This window comes from Hemitrygon akajei, chromosome 10 (genome assembly GCF_048418815.1).
Source record: "Hemitrygon akajei chromosome 10, sHemAka1.3, whole genome shotgun sequence".
Classification (NCBI taxonomy): Eukaryota; Metazoa; Chordata; class Chondrichthyes; order Myliobatiformes; family Dasyatidae; genus Hemitrygon; species Hemitrygon akajei.
Window position 1 is genome coordinate 25116968 of NC_133133.1, and position 8801 is coordinate 25125768.

The window sequence follows — 8801 nt, forward strand, 5'->3', positions numbered from 1 at the left end:
AGAAGTACAGTCCATGTTTTGGGCCAAGACCCTTTGTCAGGACTTCTCGTACGTCAGGACATTGTACTTCTCCCTATAGATGCTGCTTGGCCTGCTGCGTTCCCTCACTAGCACATGGGACAGGTAGTAATCCTGAGATCACCACTCTGGAGGTCCTGCCCTTTAAATTAGCACCTAACTCCCTGAACTCCCTATGCAGAACCTTGTCACTAGTCCTACCCATGTCATTGGCTCCTACATGGACCACAACCTCTGGCTGTTCATCCTCCCACTTAAGAATACTGAGAACTCGATCCAAGATAGATATCCCAGACCCTGCACCCAGGAGGCAATGTACCATCTGGGAATCTCATTCTCACCCACAGAACCTCCTGTCCTTTCCCCTAACTAGTGAATCCCCCATCAACACGCCTCTTCTTCCCCCTTCCTTTCTGAGTCACAGAGCCAGACTCAGTGCCAGAGATCTGACCACTGTAACTTTCCTCTGTTAGGTCATTCTGCCGACAGTATCCAAAGTTGTTGAGAGCACAGGGGTACTCTGCACTGACTCCTCAATCCATTTCCCTTTCCTAACTGTCACCCAGTTTCCTGTGTCCTGCACCTTGGGACCTCTCTATATGCCCTATCTATCACCCCTTCAGCCTCCCAAATGATCTGGAGTTCATTGAGTTCCAGCTCTAACTCTTCAAAGCAGTTTGTTAGAAGCTGCAGCTGGATGCTCTTCTTGTAGTTGTAGTTGTTAGGGATACTGGAGGTCTCCCTACCTTCGCATATTGTGCAAGAGGAGCTTTGCACCATACTGCCCGACCGTTGTACTGTCCTAGTTGAGCAGATATAAAGAAGAGGAGGAAAAAAAGACCTGAGATTTTCTCTCCTCTGCTTTCTCTGATTTTGCTGGAATTTCAGTGTAGGTATCTGATAGATAGATAGATAGATAGATAGATACTTTATTCATCCCCATGGGGAAATTCAACTTTTTTCCAATGTCCCATACACTTGTTGTAGCAAAACTAATTACATACAATACTTAACTCAGTAAAAAAATATGATATGCATCTAAATCACTATCTCAAAAAGCATTAATAATAGCTTTTAAAAAGTTCTTAAGTCCTGGCGGTCGAATTGTAAAGCCTAATGGCATTGGGGAGTATTGACCTCTTCATCCTGTCTGAGGAGCATTGCATCGATAGTAACCTGTCACTGAAACTGCTTCTCTGTCTCTGGATGGTGCTATGTAGAGGATGTTCAGAGTTATCCATAATTGACCGTAGCCTACTCAGCGCCCTTCGCTCAGCTACCGATGTTAAACTCTCCAGTACTTTGCCCACGACAGAGCCCGCCTTCCTTACCAGCTTATTAAGACGTGAGGCGTCCCTCTTCTTAATGCTTCCTCCCCAACACGCCACCACAAAGAAGAGGGCGCTCTCCACAACTGACCTATAGAACATCTTCAGCATCTCACTACAGACATTGAATGACGCCAACCTTCTTAGGAAGTACAGTCGACTCTGTGCCTTCCTGCACAAGGCATCTGTGTTGGCAGTCCAGTCTAGCTTCTCGTCTAACTGTACTCCCAGATACTTGTAGGTCTTAACCTGCTCCACACATTCTCCATTAATGATCACTGGCTCCATATGAGGCCTAGATCTCCTAAAGTCCACCACCATCTCCTTGGTCTTGGTGATATTGAGACGCAGGTAGTTTGAGTTGCACCATATCACAAAGTCCTGTATCAGTTTCCTATACTCCTCCTCCTGTCCATTCCTGACACACCCCACTATGGCCGTGTCATCAGCGAACTTCTGCACATGGCAGGACTCCGAGTTATATTGGAAGTCTGATGTGTACAGGGTGAACAGGACCGGAGAGAGTACGTTTCCCTGCGGCGCCCCTGTGCTGCTTACCACCGTGTCAGACCTACAGTCTCCCAACCGCACATACTGAGGTCTATCTGTCAAGTAGTCCACTATCCAATCCACCATGTGAGAGTCTACTCCCATCTCCGTTAGTTTGTGCCTTAAGATCTTGGGCTGGATGGTGTTAAAGGCACTAGAGAAGTCAAGGAATGTAATCCTCACAGCACAACTGACCCCATCTAGGTGAGAGAGTGATTTGTGCAGCAAATACGTGATAGCATCCTCCACTCCCACCTTCTCCTTATACGCAAACTGAAGAGGATCCTGGGCGTGCCTGGTTTGTGGCCTCAGATTCTGTATTATCAGCCGCTCCATGGTCTTCATCACGTGCGACGTCAAGGCAACAGGTCTGAAGTCATTCAACTCCTTTGGTTGTGGTTTCTTCGGTACTGGGACAATACAGGATGTTTTCCACTGTCTGGGTACTCTTCTCTGCTCCAGGCTCATGTTGAAGATGCGCTGTAGTGGTTCTCCCAGCTCAGTCGCACAGGCCCTCAGTAATCGTGGGGAAACTCCATCTGGTCCAGCCGCCTTGCTGGTACAGATCTTCCTCAGTTGACCTTCCACCTGTGCAGCCGTAATCCTGGGCGTGGGCAAGGTCTCCTGTGAGTGGCTATTTTCCTGTGAGGGAAGTAAGCCTGGTGTGGATTTCTGCGGTGAGGATGAGATTGAGCTGTCGAACCTGTTGAAGAAGTTGTTCAGCTGTGACAAAGTTTCTGGAGTAGGGCATGAAACTGAAACCTTTTAAGGTAAATGCAACAGCCAACACCCAAAGGAAGGGAAATAGAGATTGTTATGAATGAGGAGCAACTCTGATGGGCAGAAGGGTGCAAAGTTGCCCCCCCCACCTTTTTGAGAATCGCAAAATCTCTACTATTTCGGGTCTGATACCAAGGAAATGAGAGAGAGACAACGCAGAGATACACAAAAGTGGAATGTCTCCTCCTAACAAAAGCGGAACTGAACCACTGATTACTGCTATTGTCTCTTGGAGAAGGATTGTGTATTGACTACTGTTCTATTCATTGAAACCCCTCAGGGGGCAACCAGAGTGGTCTGGTTGATGGGTTGCATCATCCCAACCTGATTGACACCTGAGACCCCGTGAGTGGGGATAAAAGTAAAGTCTGGGGAACACCCCTCAGACACACCAGGAGAGACGCTACGAGACTGGTGGGGGCTTGTGTGTGTGTCCACCCTTGCCTGGGTGACGAGTCCGCCACGGAAGAACGGTCTAGCTAAAGGACGGAGGGGTCATACGTGAATGGCCACAACAACAACGCATCGACGGATCAAGATCGTAAAGGAAAGTCGGCAAGTCAATAGCTGTTACTCTCTCTCTCTCTCCAACAATTGCAACACAGCGACCAACAACTACCGCAACCTGCATGAACTGAACTGAACTTTATATTTCCATCGGACAATTCATTATCCCCTAGAGCTTATTTCTTATTGATTATTATTATACCTGCACTTTTAGGTTTAGTATTGATGATGTATATTATCTGTATATTTGCATTGATATTATTTTTGTGTATTTTTACTAATAAATACTGTTAAAAATAGTATCACCAGACTCCAACGGATACTCCTATCTTTGCTGGTAAGATACCCAGTTACGGGGTTCGTAACAAGATATACAAAGGTGGCTGAAGCTTTGAGTGGATGGTTCCTTGTGTTTGTTACCCTGAGCAACACACACTAAGTTACTGGAGAAACTCAGCAAGTCAGACAGTTCTCTGGAGGGAAATGGACAGTTGACATTTCAGGCTGAAACCCCTTCATCAGGCCTGAGGGAAAGGTCTTGTTCAAAACATTGATCGTCATTTCCCTTCAGTGATGTTGCTGTGTTCATCCAGCATTTTGTGTGTTTGTGTTACTCAAGATTCCCAGCATCTCAGAATCTCTTTTGCTAGCCTGAGTTGCTACTGTGCTGGCTTACCAGCAGTTAACTAGCAGGAGGAGCCAAGAGGTCAAAAGAAGCAGCAGGAGATTATAGACTCAGCCAGCCCCATCATGAGCACAACCTTCTCCATTGTCAAGGGCATCTACAAGAGGTAATCTTTCAGGAAGGCAACATCCATCATAAGGACCCACACCATGCCCCCACCTTCACGCTGCTATCAGGTTTTTCAACATTTCTGAAAAGCACTAACACTTCCTCATACTCTGCTTCATTTTACACCCTCTCAACTTGCTAACGTCATTATGTTTGTTCTGTCATGTAATTTATGAATAATTTACATTCATGTTAGCTTACGTTTGTCATGTTTGTAATGTACTGAGCAGCTGCAGCAAAAAAAAATATTTTCCAGGCATGGTAATAAACTTGAACTTGAACAACTGAAAGACCTTTAAGACCACTGGTGAGGCTGACCCATTCCGTGGATGTATTCATAAGCAAAGCAATTTAATACAGAAAAAAAGGTAAATCCACATTTTTATTTCCTAAACACAAATAACAAACAGCAGTGTGGTTATAAATCCAAGTATGCAGCATTATTTATTGAAAATAGAGTACTACAGATGCTGTAAATCTGAAGTCAAATAGAGAAGGCTGAAATACCAAGAAGCATCTGTGGGGGAAGAAAATAATATCAAAAATATAAGTACGATTTTGAAAGTTTATAATGAATGTAATAAAAAAAAAGCAAATGTCATGAATACTTAAGATGATTAGGTTACATCTGGAACTCAGTGCGTATCTTCTGTCCTAGCTATAAGCGACTGGTCCTCGGCAAGGAACACATTTACTGCAATTATACCAATGCAGCAGATTACAATATTCATAGGAAGTTTCAAAGAATGATCCACATTTGGGAATGTAAATATATTCTTGCCAAAAGCCATGTAGCAGATTCTGCTTTTAAAATGTTGTTTTTCATTCAGAACTGACTACTTCTACAATGTGGAATTTTTGGAACCAATTTAATTTATTTTAAGTTAATTTTGTAAAAGAGTTTTTGATGCATATGTCATCTATTTTCTTTCCATGTAATACTTTCTGTGAGAAAATGCAGATGTTTGGTCAAATAATTGGGTAGCAATGCTAATAATAATGTTAACTAATCGTATTTCTATACAGAGATTAGAGAAGATGGAGAATCAGTTTGGAAAATAAATAAATTTCAGGGATTGGAATCAGGTAAATACATGAAACATGGCACATAAACCTCTTGATATAAAGCGCTTTTGCTTAATAATCCAAGAAACCAACAGTTCCTTTTCTTTGTCTTCTTGAAAAATCTAATGGCAGTTGGCAGACCAACATAAAGTGCATTCCCACCACCAACTAAGTTGGAGTGTGGAGCAAAGAGGGAAGTATACCCACTAAATTCCACCCCCCAAAAAAACTCAAATAATATTTTAAAATATGCATTAATAATCATTGCAATGGCAGTGATATCCTAACAAACTTTCTATGTTAATCTGTATCTGCCCCAAAGATCTCAATTTAGGAAACTGAATGTTTCCTTTGCACCTCATAGGAATTGCATTCAAAAAATATATGCTGCACCATTTCTTTACAAATGCCCTCCCTACAGATACACATATCTTGTATATTAATTCTGAATAGGAAATTATTCAACCCAATATGTCTAATACATCAGCGTGTAACTATATTTTTTCTCTCCTTTTATACCCATCTTCTAGTTGAGTTCCCACCATCCTCTGAATTTTATATAAATGCCGCCCTTTCTTCTCCTTATCCCAACTTTATTGCCATAGTGATTGAATAGACTTTTTAATTCCGGCTTTCATCTCACCCTTATAGAAAAGCACCACTACATTTATATCTTTAACTTTAAGTGATTGCTTGGTTAGAATGTCTGCCACCTCATTACCTTTAACCCCAACACGGGCAGGAGTCCATATGAAATGTACACACAGACCTAGACCCTGCAGCCTCAACAGATGTTGTCCAATCCCAAGTAGAATTTTTGGCCTGCAATGATAGCTAAAATGATTGCAACCATCTCGGATGTGAATACTGATACTTTGTCTGATAATCTTTTCATAATGGTGACCTGAAACTTTGGAACGTAAACTGAAACACCTGAATGATCTGCCACCGGATCTTTTGAACCATCTATGTAGATACGCAAGAAGCCATAATATTGCTAAACTTCCTGTGCCACTGATAAACAAATACTCCTCATCTTGATCTTTTCTTTAAGTCCCAAATCAACCACAAGCAAAGGGAAAACCCATGGAGGTGTTACAGAAATTGGTAAACTGGTACCATAATCCACATTAAACAACTCAAGATTTTGCACCTATTCGTTTCCCATCCACTGAAAACTGAAGACCTTACAATTACAGAGCTCCCAACACCCCTACCAATGTTCCCAATATTGGATGACCAAATTTATGTCCTCTTACGTTAACCCAATAAACTATTGCTAACTGTAACCTGCATAGGTGCAAAGGTACTTCACCCATTCACACCAGCAACGTCGAATTTAGGATGATTTAACAGTACCACGGTATCTCAATGCTTTCAATTGAACATTCTACCACCTCTTCCCACATTTTCCAGCTTAAGCAACAATTCTTTTGTCAATAACCTATCACAAGCTTGCTCTACACTTTTGGAATGTTGTTGCTCGCTTCAATTGTTTGCATGATTTGAGTACTTTATTCTTTCTCTTGTGCATCGGATATTAGTCTTTTATTTTTTTTCTTCAATTGGGTTCTTTCAGGTTTCTTTCTTTGAGGCTACCTGAAAGCAAACAAATCTCAAGGTTGTATAATTTATACACTCTTTGTACTTTGAATTTGGATTTGAATAAAAAAAAATTGCTACCACTGATTCTTCATTAATTTGGGACTTATGAATATCAGATTCCAAACTTTAGACAGATAAAGGAGAATTGGTTGATGTTGTGTATTTGAAATTTCAAAAGGCCTTTGACAAGGTGCCACACATGAGGCTGTTAACAAGCTATGAGCCCATGGTATTGCAGGGAAGATTCTAGCATGGATAAAACAGTGGATGACTGGCAGGAGGCAAAGATGGGAATAAAGGGAGCCTTTTCTGGTTGGCTGCCAATAACTAGTAGTGTTGGGACCAATTCTTTTTATGTCATATGTCAATGAATTGGATGATGGAATTGATAGTTTGAAGCAATATTTGCAGATGATATGAAGGTAGGTGAAGGGGCAAATCGTTTTGAGGAAGTACAGAGGCTACAGGACTTAGACAGATTAGGAAAATTGGCAAAGAAATGGCAGATGGAATACAGTGTTGGAAAGTGTATGGCCACGCACTTCAGTAGAAGAAGTGAAAGGGGTGACTATTTTCTTTTTTTTATTGATTTTTTAATGCATTTCTACAACACTACAACAAAAAACCCCCAAGACCAAAATAAGAGATTAATACAGTGCAAGATAAACACACAATGATAATATGATTCAAAATAATGATAAAAAAGCACCCAAACTAAAGTCGTGTAGTTAGTACCCAACCCCCACCCCGCAAAGAAAAAAAAACTCCAGACCAACCACAGCAAAATGTAGGAAATCTAAATCAGAACATTCAAAACCCCAAAACTGTACATGCAAATGAGAACAAGAGATAATAATGCCCACTACCAAGAAAAAAAATCTGAAAGTAAGGGACTGAAAAAAAACTTAATCTAAAGAAAAGTTGTGAAAATATTCAAGAAAAGGTCCCCACACCTTATGAAACTTTATGTCCAAATTAAGAAGTGAGTAGTGAATTTTTTCAAGGTCTAAACAGGACATAATATCATTGAGCCATTGAGCATGCGTGGGTGGGGCAACATCTCTCCATCTAAGAAGAATTAAACGTCTAGCCAGAAGAGAAGCAAAAGATTACATTCGACATTTAGTCGTACTCAAATTTGTATCTGTCTCACCCAAGGAACCAAAAAGAGCAATCAGAGAGTTAGGTTCTAATTGGCAATTCAGAATATGGGATAAGGTTAGGAAAACATCTCTCCAAAATTTCTCTAGACTAGGGCAGGTCCAGTACATATGAATGAGAGAAGCCTCGCCACTTTTGCACTTATCACAAACAGGACTGATGTTAGAGTAAAATCAGGACAATTTAGATTTGGACATGTGAGCCCTATGTACAATCTTAAACTGTAAAAGACAGTGGCGAGCACAAAGAGAAGTTGAGTTAACTGACTTGAGAATTGAGTCCCAGACCACATCAGATAAGGAAATATTTAAGTCATGCTCCCAAGCCATTCTAATTTTATCAAAGGGGGCGCGCCGTAAAGGCACTAATTTATCATGAATAAAAGATATTAAGCCCTTACCCAGTGGATTAATAGAAAGAAACAAGTCCACAGCGTTTTTCTCAAGTGTCTCAGGAAAGTTGGGTACTAAAGGATTAATGAAGTGTCTGATTTGGAGATACCTAAAGAAATGGGCATTAGGTAGATTAAACTTAGCAGAGAGTTGTTGAAAAGATGCAAAACAATTATCAATGAAAAGATCTTCAAAATGCCTAGTGCCCTTTCTATACCAATCATAAAATGTTGAATCGTGCATAGAAGGTAAAAAAAAAGATGATTATGTAAAATAGGACTAGAAAGGGAAAAACCATGGAAACTATTAAATTTTCTAAATTGGACCCATATTCGCAGAGTATGTCTGACAAGAGGGTTAACAATTAGTCTAGGCAAACTACTAGGGAGTGCAGATCCAAGAAGTGCAGAAATAGAGAGATCCTCAGTAGAGTTCAGCTCCATTGCCACCCATTTAGGGCAGTCAGACTGGCTATGAAAAAAGGACCAGAAGGTAAGACAACGAATATTAGCTGCCCTATAGTAGAGACGAAAATTAAGTAAAGCCATGCCACCTTCTTTTTTAGATTTTTGAAGACAAGCTTTATTAAGTCTAGAACGCTTA